Source organism: Pteronotus mesoamericanus, unplaced genomic scaffold (genome assembly GCF_021234165.1).
Source record: "Pteronotus mesoamericanus isolate MK-2021 breed Mesoamerican mustached bat unplaced genomic scaffold, CSHL_Meso_final contig_46, whole genome shotgun sequence".
Lineage (NCBI taxonomy): Eukaryota > Metazoa > Chordata > Mammalia > Chiroptera > Mormoopidae > Pteronotus > Pteronotus mesoamericanus.
The window spans coordinates 3052213-3076713 of NW_026555170.1; positions in this window are offsets into that span (position 1 = coordinate 3052213).

Here is a 24501-nt window from a genome sequence, read left to right on the forward strand (position 1 = left end):
TATGGTGAGTTAAATCTCCTTTTTTTTTTTTTTTTTTTTTTGACCTACTTTAGAAGCCTTTCTGCTGTTCACATTAAAAAAAAAAAAAAAAAGAGTAAATGGGCTGGGCAGAAAACTCTAACTACAAATACATTATAAGTTCAATTAACCATTTTGAAGGACCATTTCTCTCAATAAAACATACATTTGCCAAATTTTTACTCTATGATAAGTGGTTATCATCTTTGTTTTATAAGCAAGAACACTCCTATTTAGCCTTTTGCTTCCTAACCTATCCATTTTGTTTTCACATAATATTATGCCTATCCCCTAGCTTACCTCTGCCCTGGGGTATCGAAGTTCTCTGGCATTAGCAATGCTGGCCCAACACCAGGCCCTTCTCCTGAGACCTCTCATGTATTCATGAGTCACGGCTACCCAAGCCGACCCAGTGCTCCTGCCTTTGCCTCCTTTCCTTGAATTCATTACCTATCTGCTCTTTGTCTCAATGTAACACCCAGAGATGCGGTCATTGAATGTTGCTCAGCTGTCAGATGATATTTGCTTAGCATGAGACATTCAGGAGCACATTCCTATCCAAGTAATAAAGAGCAGAGTCTGTGTATTTCTCCCTAGAAGCCAGGATTTGGGCAGGATTGTGTTTTCATCCCTTTGAGGACTACAGTTCATTAATTCATCTAACACATATTAGCTGTGTGCTTAATATGTGCAAGGTGCTGGAACACAGTAAAAAAATTTGACATCAAAAGTGCTATGAAGAGAAATTAAGCAAGACGGTGCAATAGGGAGTGACCAAGGACCAAGGACTGAGAAACAATTATAAATTTGGTAGTTAGAAAAAAGCACCTTTAATGGAGTAGAGACCTACAGAGCAAGAGACTAGTTAGGCAAAGATTTGACAGAAAGAATATTCCAGGTAGATGAAATATGTAAAGGTTCTAAGGAGAAAAGGATCCTAATAAGAACACATGGGCAGAGGTGAAGTGACATGAATGTACCTTATGATGTGATCATCAAACTAAGTCTAATAACCGTATGTCACCATGCAAAGTTATCATAACAATGAACATTTTTCAAAGTAGTTATAGGAATTTCTACCTCCATTAGTTGTATGTAAGAGTTAAGATTGTTCCAAAGCCTTGACAACACTTGGTATTGTTGGTCTTTCCCATTTTAATAATTTTGATTGCACAAGTGGCATCTCATTGTAGTTTTAATTTGCATTTCTCTGGTGAATAATCAATTTGAACACATTTTCATATTTTATTACCTACTGGGGTATCCTCTTTTGTGGAGGGTCATTTCAAGCCTTTGGGCCATTTTTCTGTTCTATTTACTGCCTTTTTCTTACTGGATTTTAAGAGCACTTTTTATATTCTATCAGTGCTTTGTCAGATATGTGCATTGTCAATATACTTTTTCACTTCACATGTTTCTTTCTCACTCTCTTAATGGTGTCTTGTAATAAACAGACATAATTAATATTGATACAGTCAAGTTTTTATTTTTTACCTTTGTGGTTAATTTTTTTAACATCTTATTAAAAATTTTTGTCTAATTCAAGGTCACAAAATTTTTATCATATTTTTTAAAAAAATATTTTTAAATTTTCTTTTCACATTTAGTTGTAGATTACATTCAGAATTTGGGTGTGTGTGTGTGTGTGTGTGTGTGTGTGTATTTTTTTCCCTCTGTGGATATTCACTTGACCCAGTTTTCAAAAATCCACTCTTACCCCACTGCAGCACAGTGTTACTTTTTTCATAAACCAGGTGACTATAAAGGTGTAGGTTCATAAAGGTTTTCAACATTGAACTGAAGCTTACCCCTTCCTCCATCAAATGGTTACCATAAAAAGTTGAAATATAACTTCAAAGTCTTCTAGTCCAGTGGTTCTCACTGTGGTCCTGAAGCAGCAACAGTCTTTCCTGGGAACCTACTAGAAACACAGCTTCTAGGGCTCTACCCCAGGCCTACTGAATCAGAAACTCTAGCAACAGAGCTCAAATCTACATGAACAAATCCTCCAGGTGGTTGTGATTCAAGTTCAAATTATAGAAAATCCTAGCTCACCTTCTATTTACAGATGAAGGTTCTGAGGGCAATTCAAACAATGGGTATTTTGTTTTAGTTAACGATTAGAAGTAATGAAGAACATATATTAATTTTACTGTTGTAAAGCAAATTAGAGAATTTAAAAATATTTGACATTTCTAACCTAAACAAAATGGTTAGTCACATTTAGTATAATAGAAATTTATTGTGAGTGGAGATTTTGGGGCCAACAGGGGAAACGCCCCAAAGCAGAAGAGTGATGGGCGGAGAGATTTCTCCAGGATTTTCCAAGCTATTGTTTTTGAAATGTACCCATCTCTTAAAAGCTTTTTAGACCTCCTTTTGGCCTGAAGTATAATTTCATTTGGTGAAGGATAATTTCACTCTTCTTCTCTCTATATCCTAATATTTAAGTGAGTGCTCCCAGAACCACAGAGATGGAAGCACTTCCGGGGTGCCCGGCTCTGTAAATTGCTGGTTTCTCCGAAACAGCCTGTTGGTGGATTATGTAGTGGAAGCTCCTGCTCAGGCTCTCCAACTGCACGGTCACCTCCTTCAGCTCCTGGAATGAGCTCTCATCCCAGAGGCATCTACAAGGTCCTCACCAGAAGAGGAGATTTAGAAGATGTCTAGAAGTCATATGAATTGTTGCACTTTACTTCTTCTCTTTTTCAAAGCACATGGTACGACACCTGTGTGCTGCACAGAGGCCGCTTTTTTGGCATGCAGATGAGGTGATCTGGGAATTGCCTCTCAAATATTTCTAAACCTCCACAAAGTAGAATGAGCAGAGAAAAGAACAGAGAGAGGCACTCAAGGCTTTTCAAACTAAGCTCAACTTCTGCTCCTATGCTTGCTAGCCAGTTGATGTTTTGCCACTCACTTACCTTACTCTAAGGCTGCATCTTCAGGAAAGGCAATCTAGGAAATACGCAAATCAATAAAAAGAGCCGGGTTTTCTCTTTCTCTCTCTGTTCTCAGAGTTTAGAGCAAGCATTCAAATTCTCTTGCTTTCTTATGCCAGGCTGTTAACTATTTCTTAGAAACTTAGCTTTGTGGGACTCTCTAATGAAAAATGAGCCAATATTTCCAAGACTGCACATGAAAAGGAAACCCTAAACCATAAGGTATTATTTGTATTATTGTTATTAAATTTTAACTTCTTTTGGAATTTACCTTTTCCCTGTTTGCTTCTATTTTAATATGCTAGCTTTTCATAACCTTCACATTATTTGTTTGCAGAGTAAGTAGAGTTAATGCTTCACATTTAACAGAACTTTTCATCTTCAAAGAATTCTTTAGGTAAGCTAATTGAAGGGAAGCTAACATAAGAGTACAAAGTTAAAATGTAAAAAAAAGAAAAAGAAAAAAAAAAAGAACTCTCTAAACATGGACCTGGAAAGATAATGGCAAAAAGCACATCAATCAAAACAATGTTTATGTGAATAAATTGAAGGTTTGCCCAGAGTTTGTATGGAGAGTTGAGTGCCAGGAAGAATTATGTGCCTGTCATGTGTGTATGCTCATACCTGCTCCACTTTCTTGCATTTTATCAGTTCGGGTGTTTAAACTTTGAGAAACTTCCACTTGTGCTACTATGTAACAATTGTAAGACCAAGCCCTTGTCATTTTCTCACCCTCTTGCTACTTGTAGTCATTTGGTAAATGGAAGTTCACTTTAAGGTTAGAGCTGGGTGCTTGAACAATCTCCAACCTCTACTCTTATGGAAAGTTGGGCTCCATTTGGGTGAACAGTTGGCCTGGTTTTTGTAATGGTACTTGGCTCTTTGGGGTTGTTGGTTGACTCTGTTGACACTATGCATAGGTATTTTCCCAGCTCATGATGGAAGGAAATAGCTTATTTGAGTTGGAGAGCTCCAAGGATCTGTAGGCAATGTGAGGCCGGATACCTTTGCTGCTCTACCACAGTATCTAGTACAATCTCCAGGTCAGGGAATACATCTACTTGATATTCATAGAGTGAATAAATATGTTTATGAATCACTCTGGGTGCTTTATAAAACTCTTAGGTGGGTAGTATGAAAGGCAACCAGTCATGGTCCTATGCCTATTTTATCTACTCTTTTAATGGGCGACTTTTAGAAAATATAACTCATTCAGAAGCCATGTTTCTTCTTGTGCATTGTGATTACAAAGTCCACGTATGCTGTTAACCCCATATGAAATATCAATTTTCTAATGGAAGTCTCTTCTATACCCCAAACCATAAAACTTGGCCAGAGTGCCTCATTGAAGAAAATAACATCTTGTTATTAATAAAACCTAGACTCTCAGTGGTTGGTAATAGAGGGAAATGAGAAAGATCTTTGAGGCTCTAATTCCTGTTTCCTGAATTTAACCTGACTCTTGGACATCTCAAGTGACTTTAGGCCTCGCTCCTCCAAGTAGACCTTTCATATACTTTCACCTCTGTAGCATTTTGGCCACATGTGGATACCTGATTCCATATTATTGTATTATTATTTGGCCTGAATTATACTTCAGGCCAAAAGGAGGTCTAAAAAGGTTTTAAGAGATGGGTACATTTCATAAACAATAGCTTGGAAAATCCTGGAGAAATTCCATATTATTGTAATTATTGTATTGTATAACAATGCTGAGACAAGGCCAACAAGGACAGGTATTATTTTTTCCTTGTGCAATAAGGCAACTGTTTGAGAGTGTCTGTAGCATTGGACAGACTTATGCTCAAGTCATTGCGTGTCAATTTTTCATGGTCTGACTGGGAAGGTCACTTTACCCTTCTGAATCTCACTTTCTTTATCTATGGAATAGGGAAACATATAATACCCATTTTCTGGGACTATTGTGAGCAGTGAATTAGAAGAAAGAGTGGTCTCGGCAGGAAAATAACAGAATATAGCAAAACAAGCCTAACACCCATATAAGAGGAACGCGTAAATAGCAGCAATGGGGACATTTCATTATATCTGAAACTTTTTCTCATTATTCTGAGATTTTCCCTATTACTTTCAAATGTGCTTTCCCACACACAATTAAGAGAGAGTTATTTTGTATCCCATTCTCTTTCTTAAACCATCTGGGCAGCATCTTCTCTGGCAGAATAACTCTTTCCTGCCAAACAGTAATATAAAACCAGGAGAAAAGCAAGACTGAGTAATTGCAAGGGGGACCTCCATGGTATACCAGGTGGAAGGGGCATGACTTAGATGCTACTGAGCAGTCCTTACTATGGGGCCAATTCCAACACCTCTGGGCCATCAAGAGCAGGAAATGCTCTTCCCCTTGGTGAAAGTGTCTTCAGCAGTCCTCATGCCACTGCCCCATTCTAGGAAAGATTAGGAGTATCACAGGACAGATTTCACTAGGAAACTTTTTGTGCCTATCTTGGGGGGGTACAATGAAAATAACTTGAAAAAAAAAATCCATCATTGACCATTGAAAGTTGCTCCACACAGTCAGGGCCTATAGAAAAAGAGAATCTATAGGGAGGCAGATTCCATAAAGATCAAAGCAGAAATTTTGGCTTGTAATGGTGTGGGTTCAAATTCAGGCTGTGCATCTTAGTAGCTGTGTCATCTTGGGCATGTGCCTTAACCCGTTTAAATTGTGTCTTCAAAAGGTGATAGTGCCCTGGCCAGGTAGCTTATTTGGAGCATTGTCCCATACACTGAAAGTCTGTGTGTTTGATTACCAGTCAAAGCACATACCTAGATTGCGGATTCAATCCCTGGTCTGGACACATAAGGAAGGCAACCAATCGATGTTTCTCTCCCACATTGATGTCTCTCTCTACCCCTGCCCTTCTTCTCTCTCTGAAAGCAATGAAAAAATGTCCTCAGGAGAGAATAAAAATAAAAATAATAATAAATAAAAAATAAAAGGGTGATAGTATGTACTTTAGTGTACTAAATATACTATACTTTATGTTAAAGTATAAAGTATAGTATATACTAAATATAGTATACTATAATATACTCATAGTATATACTGTGAGACAGTACCAAATAGTGTCTACCTTTTAGCTTGTTATAGATTAAATTAAAAAAATACATAAACACTTGGAATTTTTTAAAAAGATTTTATTTATTTATTGTTAGACAGAGGGGGAGGGAGGGAGAAAGAGAGGGAGAGAAACATCAATGTGCGGTTGCCTCTCATGCACCCCCTACTGCGGACCTAGCCTGCAACCCAGGCATGTGCCCTGACTGGGAATCAAACTGGCAGCCCTTTGGTTTGCAGGCTGACGCTCAGTCCACTGAGCCGCACCAGTCAGTGCACACTTGGAATTTTATAGTGCTCATTAATAATAATATATATATTTTTTACTTCCTGAGACCCAGAAAAGTTCCTAGAAGGGAGTAGGGGCCTTTAAAAGCTGAGGCAGATGCTGAGGGGGTCAGTTACAGTTTGACTTGGAAGTACCGATGTTTTGCTGTGTATAATGCTCTCCGGTGTGTAATGTGCACCCATGTTTCTGTCCCTAACTTTCAGGAAAATCATCTTTTATTTTAATTTTTTAATTCAATTTTTTTATTTATTAATTTTTAGAAACAAAACTGATTTATTGCAGTCCGGGGTATTATTTTGCATATGGATATCATTATTGCTTTATAGAGTTATACTGCATAAGCATAAATAAAAGAATTAAAAACATTTATATAAATACAGAATTAGTACTACCTTTGTATAATTTAAGTACCTTTGTCTTAAAAATATAGTTCAGGGACATGTATTCTCAGGTGGCATGATGGTTAATTTTATGTGCCAGCTTGACTGGGCTAAAGGATGCCAAGATAGCTGGTAACAGGTTATTTCTGGGTGTGTTTGTGAGAGTGTGTCTGCAAAAGGTTAGCATTTGAATTGGTGAACTGAATAAGGATCACTCTCACCGGTGTGGGAGGACATCCTCCAATCATTTGAAGATCTAAATAGGACAGAAAGGTGGAGGAAAGGCAAATCCATTCTACCTGCTGGCACTGGACCATCTGTCTTCTCCTGCTCTTGGGTGCTGGTGCTCCTAGTTCTTGGGACTTTAGACTTGGATCCAAATTTACACCATCCACTTTCTTCACCCACTTTCGGATTCAGACTGGGTCTGACCCCATTGGCTCCCCTGGTCTTCTGGCCTTCAGATTTGAGCTGGAATTACAACACTGGATTTCCTGGTCCTTTAGCTTGCGGATGTCAGATCTTGGACTTTTCATCCTCAATAATCATGTAAACTAATTCCTCATTCTTTCTATCTATCTTCTATCTATCTATCTATCTATCTATCTATCTATCTATCTATCTATCTATCTATCTATCATCTTTCTATCTATCTATCATTACCTCCTATTGGTTCTATTTCTCTGGAGAACTTTGACTAATGCAGGTGGAATGAATAAAATCAGGACGATCTACCTGGCTTAATCCACTCAGAGAGGCCTTGAAATTTTTTTTTTTCATTTAGTCTATTAACAGTACTTACGGGATCGATGTGGCTTAAACTCATTTATAACACAGGGCAAACAGAAAAGAAAAAAACTTCTTCAGAGAAGGATCTTCTTTTTAGGATTAGAGGTCATGCCCTGTGTCTGTGATTCTGAGACCTCAAACTCAGGCCTTGCCTGCTTAGACCAGTGGAGCTTTTTGTCCCTTCTGATTTCTCTATCTTATGTATGGTCAGGTGCTCATATACGAAGTTCTTCGGTTTTGTCATCTCCCTGCATTCCAACAGAGTCAGATCCCCTGGTTGATGTATCAGTCAGAATTTTGTTTAGAAAACAGAAACCATTGTAGATATTTTAAACCACAAGGGATTAAACACAAGGAATTAGATGTTTCCTAAATAATTGGGAGACTGAGGAGAAGAGGTTCTAACCTTGGACTCCAGGGATGACTCCTAGAATATTGTATTGCCTCAGAGGCACTCACTAGAACAACTGATTCCAGAAGATATTGGCAAGATTGCAGTCTGTGTATCAAAGAACTTCCACTGCTCCTACCACTGCTGTTGGTGAACGGTTCTTCAATGAGCCTGTACCGGAATCTGGATGCTGTCTTCTCTGTGTATGCCTCCTCATGCCCAGGAAGCTGGAGATTGAATGCTGAAACAGTGTGGTAGAAAAACTTGATAGTTTCATGGCCTTGTTGCCCCCAAGGACTTACTTCTGTCTTTCATATCTCATCCAAGTGCATCTGATAGGTAGAATCTAATTCATATCTAGTATCTTGGCTGCATGAGGGACTGGAAAAATTGGTTTTCAGTTTTTCTGCCTCTACAGTATAAGAAGGCACACTAAAGGAATTCCAGAAGGTAATCACTGTATTTTGCTCTGAATAATGCACACTTTTTTGCCCAAATTTTTGAGTGAAAAATAAGGATGTGCATTATACATAGATAGTACCTGAAATACCTTGTATCTGTTCTTGTGTTTTGTAATTATTTGTTACATAAAATTTCTTGTACCAAAATATGTTCAAACATCAATGCCAAAATTCCTTTATAATACAAAAAACCCCCAAGTATCTAAATATAAACAAATAAAAAATTGAATTAAAAAAATTAAAATGAAAGATTTTTTTCCCTGAAAAGTTGGGCCCAAAACATGGGTGCACATTATACACGGCAAAATCAGTAGCTAGTAGTTGGAAAAGAAGATAGAAGATTCAGGAAGACCAGGGATTGAGGTTATTCATCAGCTAAAGACATACGGTACAATGGTTACCAGGGATCCAGAGGTAAGGGAACCAAACAAGAGAGATGAAAAACCAGTTTTGGGTGGCAGATGGTTGTGAGCTTAGGTAAACAGTACAGCCAAAAGTTGTCATGATTCATGCAAAGGGAGAGTAAAACATGTGGAGGCCTAGTGACAGAAATGGAAATTGACCAAAGCCAGCAGCTTTTGGAATTGTGGCCTCTGGTGCCCGCCCTCCTTGTCTAGAACCTCACGTTACCTAAAGTGTGGGCAGGCCTGATTCTGTAGGCAGTGGGGCACAGGCCTGTTTTGCTGCAAGAGGGAAGGGTAAAGGCAGAGAATAAAACAATCTGTACACTAAGTCGCAGATCCCACTTGACCCTCAGAACCTTTCTGGCTCCCCCTACCAGCCATAGTCATCCTCCTTACTTTATGCAGTCCTTCCTCAGGGTGTTAACTCTTAACTATACTATACCGAGGTCTGTCTTATTATATAAAAGCAATGTAGCTGTGTTTTGAGTGTACTGTTAGAAGATACTACAGATAGGATTGTATGTAGAGCTGACTTAATGATAACACATATTAACTACTTCCTTATCAATAAAAACAAAATACTAAGCACCTTTAAGAAGCATGTTATATAAAAATTTCCAAAGCCCTGAAAATAATAACTGCAAAACAATAGTTAGCATTAAAATAAAAGTGCAGGAGATAAAAATAAATTCATATAATCAGGTATACATGCACATAAGTACAAATATGTACATATACCAGCACATGCATGCACACACACAGAAATAATTTTAAATTGAGACAAAGTACAACAACAACAAAGTCCTATAATCTGAATTCTTAGGACTTAAAAGGTAAAAAGTAGCAGGCAGTATTCACATTCCAAAAATTACTTTCTTGGCAAGATAAGGTCTTTTTATGAAAGGAGTTCTTCAGCAAACACATTTTGACAATTGACACCCCTGTGCACCATTTGTGAAAAGCATTTTTTTTTTTTTGCTGTAATTTGATGAAGCAGGAAGTGGAAATCGATAAGATGTTGCTAAATGCAGTATTTGGCGATGCCCCTGCCTTTCCTCTTTCTCTCCTTTGCTCCTGTTATGTAGTAGATAAAAGATAGGAGGAGCCCAGAACATGATATATAGATTTTTTTTTTTTTTTTTTTTTTTACGAGCACAAAAAAGGAAGCTATGGAACTCTTTTAACTCCCAAAATATTTTCAGCACCATGTTGTAGATTTGCTATGTAGTGGAACAGGCTGATTTCAAGCCCAAAGGCGGGCTGGAAGTTGATATGATCCCCCAGAACTTCACGGAGAACCTTCCTTCCTCGCCAGTGCACTCATCATTACCTCTCAGTACTGCTGGTTTCCATGACAACCAGGCCAATGTCTAGTTCACTTTTACAAATACTTCCCAAAGCCCATTAGGCCTAAAATCTTCTCTATAGCCTCTCAAACCTGCCTTATTTCCTCCAACTTTCCTTTTACATCTTCTCCCTTTAATCTTCCTCAACTTGTGAGATGAAGAATACAATATTTTATAGCAGCAAATATAACAAATAATCATACAAAGACAGATGTTGGAAAAAACCACAAGGAAAAGACTGTAAGTAGTACTCAGGTCTGCTGCCTGATTACTTTGTTTGTTTCATCTTATTTCAGACCCTGAGGTGCTGGTCCTGGGTGTATTTGCTTGGCTATTACGAGCAGATTATGGTCCAAGAGGGTAAAATAAACAGTGATGATGCAATGCCGTAGAAGGGACATTGTTTTAGGAGTGGAGACCAGAACTGTGTCCCTGACTTTCTGCCTCTCTGACCTTGAACTACACTAAAAGGAGGAATGAGATACAGGGTGTCTGGAGGAACTTTTCAGCTTTATCATCCTATGACCTTGTATGAGGAGGACTAGTCTACTCATCTTCGAATAAGTGGATGTTTCACTAATCAAATATTCTTCTTCCAGGTTGGAGATTTAAACACACTGAGCCTAATCTTGACTCAAGAATAAAACAGAAAAAACAATTTATTACCTCTTAGAGAGAGTACTTCTAAGTATTCGATCAAAAGGGCCCGCTTCATTTCACAGTTCAGGGTAAGAGTGGAACCTTTAGGGGCATATCTAAATATATAATATTTATCTTTCATTAGGTCTATGCTTAGACATACCTGACCGATTTGTTGCTGATTTAAATATTTCAAAACCATTGTATAACTATTAATTAAACTGTAAAAAAAACTTTACAGAAGACATGCTATAAAACAAAGCCATTTTCAGGAATAGTAGGTCCAAAGTATAAATATGTTCATTTCTCCTACAGTTCTCCTCACCCATGGACATGTCCAACATCCTAATTATCTTCAACCAACCACCAAATTCAACACAAAGTAGTACAGCAAATGAGCCCCTTGAGGGTCATTTATTTACAGGTGACCCTCATTTATAAATGACCTTGGTCATTTATGCATGAAGCAGTATATGTTTGCCAGAGCACTGCTATAGGATCATTTTCTTAATGTCACATCAGATATTTCATTTTCTTACAGAAACTCCGTAAGCGAGTGAGTTTCATAGTAGACTTAACAGAGGCGAAACCTTGGGAGTCTGCGGGAAGAAGTGCTCTGGTGAAGGAGACTGCAGCCTGGAAGCCAGAGGACCACCTGGGAGTGCTGTGTCCCGGGGGGCGGGGCTGGCGGGTCTTCTTCTTCAGTACCTGTTTGCCTCAACTGATTGTGGGGAAGTCCTGCTCTTTATTTTTCTTGGAGTTAAGGAGTCTTGATTTTCTGTATTTTGTGATTTCTGACTTCCTCATTTCAGTGTGTTATAAATATCAGAGGAAAGATTGTGAAATAGGTAAATCATACATAAATGTTTCTCACAAAATCTGCTAGCTATGGGCACTCACACGATGTTGTCTTTGGAAGGCTGAGTCCCTTTTCCTAAATTGAGGCAACTCACACCTGTTGATACCCTTAATTTGATCAGATTAAATTTTTAGTCCCTTGCTATCTAAATGGGCCGTGTTCAAATGCTTTTGTAAAGTGTTACATTTTATCATGGAAATGCTAGATCGTTAGGAGTGAATAAAGGTCAGTAGATAGAGGAAAACTATGGCCTTTGGTATCTTGGTGATAAATGGACATCTTTTCATTTTCTTAAGGTTACCTATATTGCCTGAGAAGTAGGAGGTATTTTTGTATGGAAGATTAAGGATTTGGCTGAATGCTTCGATTTTTCACTGTGCTAGGTCCTAAGAACAGCTATTTGATTAGATTTAATTCAGTTTCTGTCAGCTTGGTTAGCGCGTGCACACATACACACCCACACCCACCCACCCACACACACACACACACACACATATACACACACACACCTAAAAATATAAAACCTGCACAGCATTGCTTCTAAGTAACATGAAATCTTTAAAAAATGAACTAAGTCTCAATAACTAATCAGTTTTCAAACAACTGCATTAATCCAAGAAAGAAGGTTTTTCATCACTAATGTCCCTAAAGGACAGGGGATATTCAACATTCTGTCGCCATTTTGCAGACCTTTGCCTTGGAAGGTACTTTCGCAGTACTGCTCAATGTTTTTGGAGAAAATTCTGAAAGAGGCTTATACATCAAAGAACAAGAAAGCCACCTTAAGCTTTAGAATAAATACCCAAATCACTTATATTTTCATATTAGTTATTTTCTCTAATCCTTGCAAAGCAACCTTTAATAGTGGGGGGAGGGGCTGGGAAATGAGAAGGACGGAAACTATTGGATTTGTTTTAAAAAAATATAAGAATTCCAGCATTCTTAAAATGTGAATTGGAGAGTGAGAGTGGGTAGAGGGAGAAGGGAAGAATGTTCAAAAATCTATACAGTTTCCTTATAATAAAATCATATCTCCCAGTGAGAACAACTTTTCACAAAGATGTACTGTAACCTAACTGATGGGTTCTGATTTCCAGAGAAATAAAGATTGAACTCTTTATTGTCATTTTATCCCCATGTTTGTGAGATAAAGATACAAATAATATCTAGCATCTATCACATAGGTTTTTGGGGTTTTTTTTTTTGGTATGGGTTATATTTGGTTAATATATGTGAAATGATCAGACTAGTATCACGTCCATTATAAGTGTTATGTAAAAGTTTGCTATTACGATTGTTATTTCCAATAATAATTGTAACTAGCATTTAATGATTCATTGGGACAGGGTTTCTCAGCTTTGGCACTACTGACGTGTTGGGACAGATAATTTCCTATTGTGGAGGGCTGTCATGTACCTGGTAGCATATTTAGCAGCATTCCTGGCTCTACCCATTAGATGCTAGTAGCCCCTCACTCCATTCAGCTGTGACAACTGAAGATGTTTTCAACATTGCCAAATGTCACCTGGAGAGGCAAAGTCTCCCTCAGTTGAGAAATGCTGCCTTAATGTATCCCAGGCCCTATTCGCAGTGTCTTATGTATCTTAATCATTTAATAGGCACTATTTTAATGCCCATTTGATAGATGCAGTAAGTGAATCAGAGAAAGGGTAGGTGACTTTCACAGCTAAAGATGGGTGGCAGCACCGGGATTCAGAGTATAGTCAGATGTCATCTGCAATGTTATGATGTGTGTGAAACACTTAGCAGAGCAAACAATAATTTTTTATTATTATTTTCAAGTTAGTGTCTTATTTAGATTTTGGGATATTGACGGGGTTGTTAATGAGACCTAGAAACAGAATAATTTTCATGCCTGGCCTCTTGTCCCTAACAGGCTCAACTAAAATACTTTATTGGTAAAATAATGATATGGATATGTTAGAGTTCCTCAAGTTTTCTTTTTACTTCAGCTGTCAAAATAATGTATTTTTGTCACAATTAAACAAATTGTTATTGAGCATCTGAAGATAAGAGACACTGTGCTTCAAACATTCAAAATGCTGGAAAGGACTGGTTACTATAGTGGAATCTGTCAGAATTTGCCAGCATCTGGCTTTGAAAATTCCTCCTTTGCCCCATGGATGCCTTTAGCAAGAGCCCTGCATATTGGTATAGCTTGCCCTTCCTTCCTGGGAGCACCTGTCCTGGGCCAGGGAAATGAGTTTGCCACCTGATCCTTTAAATCAGGATTCCAGAGGGCCTGTGTGCTCCCTCTTCTAGGAATGAAGGTACAAGATAGAATGGTGGGAGTTAGCTGTTGCTGGGTATACACATTGTGGAGCAAGGCCACCTGCTGGGACAGACTAACCCCCACCCTCAGAAAGGGGCAGAGATGAGAGACAGCGCCTTGGAAGTTTTCAAATCCCTGGCTTTGGGTGATTCTGAGGCTAGGCTACACTTCTGGGCCTCATAAAGCTGATCCTTAGAAATCCCACACCAATGAAGCCCCTTTGAACTTCTAGCCAAAAGTAGCCTATCCTTTGCAACCAAGAGAGTCCTAGTTAATATAGCCCCTACTATCGAGAAGTTGCAGGGCTTGAGAGGTATCTGGTGGTGAAGATCATGGAGGTTTTTGCATGTCTGCCACAGACAGGGCCTGTGGGTACTGCTGAAGCCTTATGAAAGCTGGATTGGAGAGGTAATTGACTGGGTACTGGGAGACCTCCTGGGAGCTGCTGCAGAAGTTCAGGGAGGAAAAAAAGTGGAGTTTCAAAGTACAGGTAGGATCAAAGAGAACTGAGGAAAATTAGAGAAGAGCAGGAGGTGCTAGGTAAGATTCTCTCAGTACATAGTGTGATACGGAAATCAGTGAGTCAAGGTTAGTAGCTGTGTTCCTTTGGGAACTTGGGGTAACTTAGAAGCTAGCAAACCCTAGTCTAGCTGTAAGTAACTAGGGAGGTATTCTTGGGCAGACAGAGAATAGCACTAGAGATGAGCAGTGCATTTATTCATGCAACTAATATTTATTAAGAGCTTACCACATGCAGACACTTTTCTAAGTGCTTAGATAAGTAAGAGGACCACAAAAACATAAATCTCTCTCCTGGACCTAAACATTTTAACTGGAGAAATGGACAACATGTGCAGACTTAAGAGTGTCAGGGAAAGCAGTCCGGGAAAATTCGCTTTGAAAATCAGGTCCCTTTGAAAAGAACATTTGTCTCCCTCAAAGATGCATTTTAAACTAAGGCTTAGTAGACACAGGAATCCTCTCACCTCAGCATAGTGCTTACAGTTTCCTTGCAATTTCATTCCTCTCTAAACATAGCAAACGCACCTATTCTTTATGGCTACATGGGAAGGAGTGCATGGTAGGTCAGGATGGGATGTATTGTCTCGCTATTGCAATCTTTGCCCTTTGTCCTGGAAGTTAGTTATCTCCATCTTCTTTGTGACTTCCTGCCATCTGTCATAAACCCTGAAGATGCCTGTCTTTATCACTTACCTATCCTGGAACATGGGACTGCTCCCACATTTAGGGTCCGTGTACCAAAAACCAGAGCTGCATCGATTCCCCGTAACCAATAGGAAAAAGGGAAAAACAGGCATTAAAAGACAATGCTAGAACCCAGGGCTAAATGCCCAGTACCTTGGTTTAATAGGTATGAAATGCAGGCAGGAGTGTGGGTATACTTTTTGTAGACCAGCACTGTCCAACGGAACTGTATGCTGTGATGGAATGTTCTCTGTCTGTGCTGTCCAATACAACAGCCACAAGTGGCTACTGAGCACTTGAAATATGGCTAGTGCAGCTAAGGGACTATGCTTTAATTCAATTTTGATTAATCAAAATTTAAATAGCCACATGTGACTAGTGGCTACTGGATTGGCCAGTGTAATAGTGTAGGCCCTTGTTTTTTCATGAAGAGTCCAGAATATTCTCCTAATTTAAATTGAAGCCACTGTGGCAACATTTGTCATTCATTTGAAGATGAAAAGTTCTAGAAGCTGCACTATACTTTCGTGCAACTAGAAGCGCCTATTTGCAGAAATGAGCCCTTGTAATTCACCCTCTGGATTGAGTGCTAAGAGAGAATGGGCTCTACTGTGGCCCTCCGTTTATGCAGATGCTATAAAAGGAGCCATATTTAGCAGTTTTACTAACAGCAGAATTGCACACTCCAGAACCCACTTCAGGAGCAAGTACGTTCTTGGTTCCACTTCTGTGAGGCCAAGCTCTACCCCTGCCGAGGGTTTCTACCTGGAGAGTCACCAAGGGCGAGGGATGTATGTGGATGGCTGAAAAGCAGGGTCTGTTTTTCTCTTCTCTTGTTAAATTGCCAAAGGCATTTCCCTGCACTTACAATAGATTCTCCTACTTTTTCTTTCCTCACTCCTCTTCCCCTAGGAGAGATAATTGGACTGTGTGATTTCCATTAAATGTAATGTACCACATGCAGATGAAACACAATAGAAAAATGCATTAAGATAGAGCCCCTTGGAAAAAAATGGTCTGGGTGTTTTTCCATTTGTTAAAATTAGCTACCAAATTATTTTTGTTCTTGCACAATTAAATGCAAAAGTTTCATTTACTCTTCTTAAAGGTGTTTGCATTTCATACTCCTGGGAACAAATGATCCTGTTTTTATGAGAGAAACTTCACAATCATTTTTCATTGTTTTTGTCATTGTGTGTGTGTGTGTGTGTGTGTGTGTATTTGAAAAATATACATACACATTCACATGCTCACCAACATGCCACATAGTGGTGCTCTAAACCTGCCAAAATCATACAGAAGAGCTTTGCAGTTGTTGGACCAAAATGCAATGAGTCTGACTGCAGTTAGAGTTCTCTCTGAAATGGACTACTGATAAGTTTCCTTTAAAAACATGTCTCCCAGCATTCATCATTTTGCAAGATAGGTCCTTTGTACACACTCTAAAATGATGAGTTGAACAAACAGCGCTAAAGGAGAAAAAGCCATTTGAGAAAGCCCCGTCTCTTCCTTAAATCTGAAATAACCGTATTTCCCCCTTCCACGACTATTGTATTATCAGGTTTTAATTAAGTTTATGACACAAATTCAGTGGGTGTGGTTAGCTTTAGGAATCACATGCTCTGGATAAAAGGCAAAATGAGTTCAACAGTATCTGTGTCGCCCGTCCCCGGGCCCGTCCCCGGGCCCGTCCCCGGGCCGTTTTGGCTGACCGGGTGTTTCAAGCAGGCGATAAAACACAAAACACGTTCAGAATGGCAGGGTCAGAATGGTCTATTAGCAACATGTGCTATCAGGAACTAAGTGATCTACTTTATTCTTTGAGGGTGCTTGGGTTTTACCAATTAGGTAGAAGAAACATGAACAGTGAAGTGTGTGACATAACACAAATGTGAAAGCAAGTGCAGTGGGATAAAAAAACAACACCGCTTTTTTGACCGGCCTGAATGCGCTACGGTTTATTGTATATTCAAAGTCAGGGGTTCTTTTATTTATTTATTTATTTTGACATGACTAGCCTTAGCTATTATGGTTACATCTCTGCAGCACACTGTTATTCATATCTAAGTTAATTTTGTTTATAATTTTGGGAGTATATGATTGGGAGTGACCAGAATAAACACTCCTGGTGATTCAGAAAATGTATGGCAATTGTACTCTGGTAGGCATTTGAAAAAGTTGTAACTCATATTTTGGGTGTTTACAAATCAGATGGTCTATGTGTTGGTTGTCTATTGTCATGTGAATGCTGCGTAACCAATAACAACAAAACCCAGTGGCTTAAACATTAAATGTATTTATCTCTTGAATATGCCGGCTGGGTCTTCTAGTCTCACCTGGGTGTAACTGATCTCGCAGCTTGGCCTCTTCAGGTGTCTGCAGTTAGATGCAAATCTGCTGGATGCAGGCTGTTCTAGATGAGGCAGCTGAGTTTTCCTCCAAGTGGCCCCACATCTTCTTGCAGGCTAATCAGGCTTGTTCTTGTGGTAGGGCCTGGGCTCCTAGAAAGAAAGAGAGCAGAAGCATGCTATGCTGCTTGGGGCGTAGGTTCAGAGCTTGCACTTTGTTTCTTTTGTCACATTTTATTCACCACAGCAGTCCAGTTTCAAGGGGTGAGCAAGTAGACTCTACCTCTAGATAGAAGAAGAATCAGGGCTATTTTGCAATGAATCTACCATAATCTCTGTGCTCTTACAAAGGTAATAGGGAGAACTGATCTCTAAAAATATATCAGTACCAAGCTTAGGAGTGGACTTAGTTTGAGATTTAAACCTTGCCCATTGCTACTGGAGCATGTGGGATACTTAAGAAATAAAGATGAACAATCTAAAGGAAAACAATGGTAAAATCTAACTAGTTTATGACATTAATCACCTCAATTACTGAACCAGAGCCATGTTGGTCTATATCTACATTGTATTGCATAACAACCATAGGTTAGCTCAGAACTCCGGTGAAACCAAAGCATCATCGATTGAAGAATCTATGTGATCAATAAAACTGTATTATCATAATAATAGCTATTTTTTTTTTGTGATGTGGACAAACCAAAAACAGAAAACCAGTAAGCTAGAATTTTTATAAAGAGGAAAACAAAGGGGATCTGTAATAAAACTCACAAGTCCAGTGAGGGAAAGTCATCTCACAGGGTGATCTGATCACAAATTCCAAAAAGGGTGGGTCACGGTGAGTAGTCACGCTCCAGGCATATAACTTTTAATCAAAGGTTTATCTTTGCCTTAAGCAACACCTGTCCATTGTTCTCATGCATCTAGGTTGACACACCTTTGAAATGCCAGAGTAATCCTCTTCTTTACAGCCCTTGGAGGATAACCGCCCTCAAGGGAGCATGTAATCTTGTTAACTACCTGTAATCCAATCTCCATATTGCTTTCCCTCACCTTCATTTAATCTTTCTTACTGTTCCCTCCTTATATCCAAATGCGTAAAAGAAACTGCAAACTGTCATTTTTCAGAGCATTTGAGATCTTGCTTCCTGACAGCTCTCGTCAGTTTGGCTCAAATAAACTCATAAAAATTATCTGCCGGTTTGGACATTCTTATGTCAGCAACAATGAGGTCCTTGCCAAAGAAATTTTTAGAATCCTGTTGCATCAAGCTTTTATATAACACAGAGATTTACATTGTAACTCTGGTATACCAACTAGGATAAATAAGAGTGATCCTAATAAAAACACAGTGTTAGCCTGTGTGGCAGGTGTTAGTTCTGTTTGCGAATGAATGGAGTTCATTATTATATTCATTTCCCCTCTGTTCTCAACCTGAAACTATCCAAATCTCAACACAGGAGCAAAAAACAAAGCAGATAATCATGGCTTCTCTGGCAAGCCTTTCTTCAGGTTATTAGGGCACAGTTTTGCATATGTAAGCAGATGGTGGCTGGTAGGTACAGGTGTGAACTTCCACTTTTTTGCTAGAGCTTCAGGATGTCTAAAGTGAAGGACAAACTATATGGTGATTCCTTTGGTCATTTGTTTTCAAAATTGGTAGCACAGTAAAATCATCTGGGGATCTTTTAAAATTCTCATATCTGTGCCTTACCCAAGACAAATTAAATATTAATTTTTGGTGAGGTGGGCCCAGGTACTTGTAAATTAAAAAGAAAAATTTCCTGGTGATTCTGATGTTTAGCTGAGGTTGAGAACCACATTTTAAGTGATTCATTAAAGGATACCATATAAATGTGATTCAAAATTCAAGCTTACTCATGTAACCCTTGCTTTATTCTTATATTTTATTTTAATTTGTCAATGCACAACGATGTTTGAACATCTACAATAAAAGTTAAAAATCAAGTCAATTATCTTTGTGATAGACAATTTGTTATTTTACTTTTTATTCAGCTGCTTAGGTTCGTAGAAACCGATGTCTAAAATATATCATTGTCTCTGGCAACTTATGAATTCATGGGAAGAATTTAGGAAGATTTTCTCTCTGACAACCCCCCTTTTAAGATGTAAGTAAAATCCTCAGTTATGATTTGTAGACTGTGTCAACCTAGTCTGGGAGGCCCGCACGTAGTGCAAGCTCTTCCTTCTTACCACTCAGCTCTCCTAAAGAAACATGAAAGGAAAAGCTCAACAGCAGCAAACTCTCCTTTCTCAGCAGGCTAAGACAAAAGATGAAAAGGGACCAGAAAGCTGAAAGAAAAGTTTTCCCTTACTCGTTTTTTTTTATTCTTTTTATTTTAAAAAACATACTTTAAAAGATTCTCCACTCTGTCTTGATATACATGAAAAAGAAAGAAGGAAAAATGGATGAGTTGGGTCTTCATTGGTCACTGTATAGAATTATGAGAGAGAAAACTGTGCGTAACCTCACAGCAGCCCTCAGAGAGGCTGGGGCCAAATGACCTGGCTGGCAAGAAGCTTGGCCTTTTGCTTTCCACGCAAATGGGGATAGATGAACATCCATTGCTCAGTGTCTTCTTGAAGCCTCAGTGTCTAACAGACTTGTTCAATATATTGACACATATCAATGGAAATAAAAGTTAACAGAGTGATTATTGTGTGCCCTGTACTGGGGACTGTGCTAGGTACATTTTCATGTATCTTATTTAATTCTTAGTCCTGCAAAATAGGTCCTGTTATTACTCACCTTTTGGAAATACAGAAATAAATAATTATGAAGATCAAATAACTTTTCCATGGTTATTCAACAACTCATCTACCTGGTGAGTATATTGGTTACCTAAACCTGTATTAGTTTAAGTTATTATACAATGTATCAGGTATGCAAATAGAAATCTGACTATTTAAAATCCAAGAAAACTCTGATATTGTAACTTCTTTAATGCGTTTTTTGGAACAGTGAGTGTGGTGTATAGATCCATAACATGCACGCAAGCAATTATGATACTTCTGTCTCAGTGTATTATTTCCCTCCCCATGGCCAGAAAAGTTAAGTGAAATTGCATTTTTACATTTTCAACCTCTCCATTATCTTTGTTTTCTCTAAAACAATATTTCTTTTTGTTTGGGTGAATTCTGTTCCTTTTATGGTCTTTGCCTTTCAGAACTTGGAAGTTTGAGAAAAGTGCTTAAAATATATGCTCATTCTATTTCTAGACTTATGAACACTGAAGAAGTTAAGGCAATTAATTTGGTTTGGTATTCCCTTTTTCTCTTTAAGCAAAATTGGTCTCCAGTGAAATGACCTCGCTCTCTTTCCCCCATAGCTCCAATACGCTCAGGAATTCCTTTAAGTGAATTATATTTCTTCTCAATTCTAAGGGATGCTCTTGGTTTTGGATCTCCCTTGTGATATCACTTAGTCCATGCTAAGTTGAACCTCCTGGAAGAGAATTTGCTCAATGAGCTGTCATCTTTGTGAAAATTTGAATGTGTTTTCAAAATAGCAAATGGGTATTTCAGAAGCCAATTTTTGAAAGGTCAAAACATTGCATTTTCAAAATCTGGACTAGATTTTTGTTTCTACACACTTGTTCTGGCACATTTAATTATCTGTGGGGGTAGGCAAAATGTTCAGCCATCTCTCATTAAATTTTACATATGTGTGTATGTGTGTGTGTATATATATATGTTTACATTCATATTTCTAAAATGCAGTACACAAACTTGTTAAAAGAAAAAATATCAAACCTAATTGTGCCATATCCAATCTTTATTTACACTTGGAAAACAACTAGTCTCTGCCAGTGAGAAATCATTGGTATGCATAACGTTGTGGAGCAGAAACTAGGCTTATCATATATGAATGGCTGTTGGATTGGCTGCATATTATGCTAAGTTTGGTTCTCCTCAACAATCAGAATATAGTTGCTCTATTGTACTGTAAGCTACTTTAACTTGACTATACTAAAATCTATTAAAGAAAATGATTACATCAGCACGCATCATTTGGCACAACAGAAATGAAGCTACTGTATTAGAACATTCTCTTACAATCAATGTTTCTCAATTTGCCTCGACATTTACTTTCAGTAAATGTCTAGCTTTACCTTGGCATTTATCTAGCAACAGGGAACTATTATCTTGTGACAGTGTTCCAGTCCAATGACATTATCTCTCATATGTATATTTTGAAAAATATGTGCAGTAATGAGAAGCATATTAGGAAGAGGAAAAAATAATGAAATAGCTAGGTAAATGATAATGTTATTAAGATTGAAATTCAGACTTCTGGTCAAGATGGAGGCGTAGGTAGGCACACTTCTCCTCCTCTGCAACCACAAGAAGAATTACAATTAACCTCAAAACAAATAACACCCAGAACTGCCAGAAAATCAAACTGTATGAAAGTCTGACAACGAAGGATTTAAAGAAGCCACAATCCTCCATATGGATAGGAGGGGTGGAGATGCCAAGTTGGGGCAGAGAGGTGAGGAGATGTGATGTGGCACAGAGAGGTTGTGGCACTGGAAACAGTCAGTCCCACATTCACATGTGATGGATAAAAATCAGGAGGGATACATTGGGAGCACGTGATCCCAGCCCCAGGCTAGACCCCAGAGTCCGGGGTTTCACCGCTGGGAAGATAAAGCCCCATAACTTCTGGTTGTGAAAACTAGTAGGGGTTGGAGAGGCAGAAGAAACTGCTGGTTTCACAGGAGAGTCCATTTAAGGGGCCCTCATGGACTTAGAACATATGCAAACCCACCCACTCTGGCATTCACCACCAGAGCAACAGCTGGAAGGGTGCCAGTCGCATATGAGAAGTGGGTGAAGTGACTGGAAACAGAGTGAGTGCTGGGCAAACCTCCAGAAGCCGGGAAGCAGCATTGTCCCCTCTCCAAGCCCTCCCCCAACACGGAGCCACAAAGCAGTGAAGCAGATTGCCCCACCCCATACAACTTAACAGGTGTGCTAAGATAGAGTCAAAGCAGCTCTAACTAATATGCAGAAACAAACATAGGGAGGCTGCCAAATTGAGGAGACAAAGAAATATGGCCCAGTAAAAGAACAGGAAAAAAAATCAGAAAAAGAACTAAAAGAGAGAGAGCCAACCTCTCAGATACAGAGTTCAAAACACTGGTGATCAGGATGCCCAAAGAACTCATCGACTATGGCAATAGCCATAAGGAAGAAATGAAGGCTACACTAAGTGAAATAAAGAAAAATCTACAGGGAAACAATGGTGGAGGAGATGATACTGGGGTTCAAATCAATGATTTGGAATATAAGGAAGAAATAAGCATTCAACCAGAACAGCAAGGAGAAAAAAGAAATTAAAAAAAAATGAGTATAGTATAAGCTGCCTCTGGGACATCTCCAAACATACAAATATCTGAATCATAGGGGTGCCAGAAGGAGGACAGGAAGAGCAAGAAATTGAAAACTCATTGGAAAAAGTAATGAGAGAAAAACTTCCCTAAATTGGCAAAGGAAATAGACATACAAGTCCAGGAAGCAAGAAACAAGTTGGATCTAAAGAGGAACACACCAAGACACATCATAAGTAAAATGCCGAAGTTTAAAGATAAAGAGAGAATCTTAAAAGCAGTAAGAGAATAGCAGAGTTATCTACAAAGGAGGTCTCATAAGACTATCAACTGATTTTTCCAAAGATACTTTGCAGGCAAGAGGGAACTGGCAAGAAGTGTTCAAAGTGATGAAAAGCAAGGACCTACAACCTAGATTACTCTATCCAGCAAAGTTATCGTTTAGAATGGAAGGATAGATAAAGTGCTTTCCAAACAAGGTAAAACTAAGGGAGTTCATCAGCACCAAGCCATTATTACATTAAATGTTAAAAGGACTTATTTAAGAAAAAGAAGAAGATCAAAACTATGAACATTAAAATGACATCAAACTCACAACTATCTACAACTGAATCTAAAACAAACAAACAAAGCAAACAAGCAGAACAGGAACAGAATCATAGATATGGAGATCATTCGGAGGGTTATCAACTGAAAGAAGGAAGGGGAACAATGGGGGGGAAAGTACAGGGATTAAGAGGCAAGATTTGTAGGTACAAAATAGACAGGGGTATGTTAAGAATAGTATACAAAATAGAGAAGCCAAAGAACTTATATGCATGACCCATGGACATGAATTAAAGGGGGACATTGATGGAGGGAAGGGGATTAGTGGGTGGAGTGGGGCAAAGGGTGAAAAATTGGGACAACTGTAATAGCATAGTCAATAAAATATACTTAAAAAGATTAAAATTCAGTAAGATAAAAACAAAGTAAAAACTTGAACTATATTTTGAAATTTACCAAAATAGTCCCCAATGCCTCTTATTTAGGTCAAATCTTTTCTTGTATTTTCTCTTCCTTTTATCTTTTTCTTGACCACCAACAATGAGAGATGTGCAAGGTTTGGTGAAAATCTTCACACATTTAATGATGAGATCCTGAGAACTTAACGTTTCATCTCATACTAGATATATTATAGGAGAATATATATACATGTAACTATTTTTTCTTAAGGAAAAGATCAAAAGTTGGCTTATTTCAAATGGACATATCTGTAATAGCTTCAGGGGCCTGTCAGCTGTAGAGGGGCCTTCTGCCCATGCTCATGAATGGAGAGGCTTAGGGGCTATTGATTAGTAGGATTGCTGTTGCTTATTTCATCCCTTAGGCCAATTTTATCTTTTTTCCCCTCATTTTATTCGCTTATTATATTCCTTTTTTTGAAGGTGATAGTTTCCCCTTAACATAAACACAGTGTATGCATTGTATATATGTGATATTTGTGTTCCCAAATAAGCAACCCAACGTAGAGGAATAGTTGATAGATTCTAAGGAGATGTGGGTTCCAGTCCATGTTGTATAAAATAGAAAGATCCCTAGTCTACTTGATGTCCTGAGTCTTTCCAGTGTTATCACTCTTAGTATAGAGTATGCTTCTTTCTATAAATCATTAAAACATCAAAATTATAGTGAGTCAACAACACTGACATTCTGATAAACTA